Below are 233 nucleotides of genomic sequence, written 5' to 3' on the forward strand. Positions count from 1 at the left end.
GGTTCAGGGGTTTCACCCCCACACACGGCGCAATCAATGGCTCCCGACTCCCCAACCCGGCTGCCTCTCCAAGTACAAAGGCCTCTTAGAGCAAACACCAGCTCTTTGCAAAGGCTCCTCGGGGACATGTGCCTGCTCTTGTTTGCACCAAAGGCAAACTTTGCACAGAAACACCTGTGGGAGCTCGGCCGTCCCGGGGCTGAGCCTCCCCTGCACCCCACGGCACCCCCAGC

This window comes from Antrostomus carolinensis, unplaced genomic scaffold, assembly GCF_000700745.2.
Source record: "Antrostomus carolinensis isolate BGI_N321 unplaced genomic scaffold, ASM70074v2 scaffold27718, whole genome shotgun sequence".
NCBI lineage: Eukaryota > Metazoa > Chordata > Aves > Caprimulgiformes > Caprimulgidae > Antrostomus > Antrostomus carolinensis.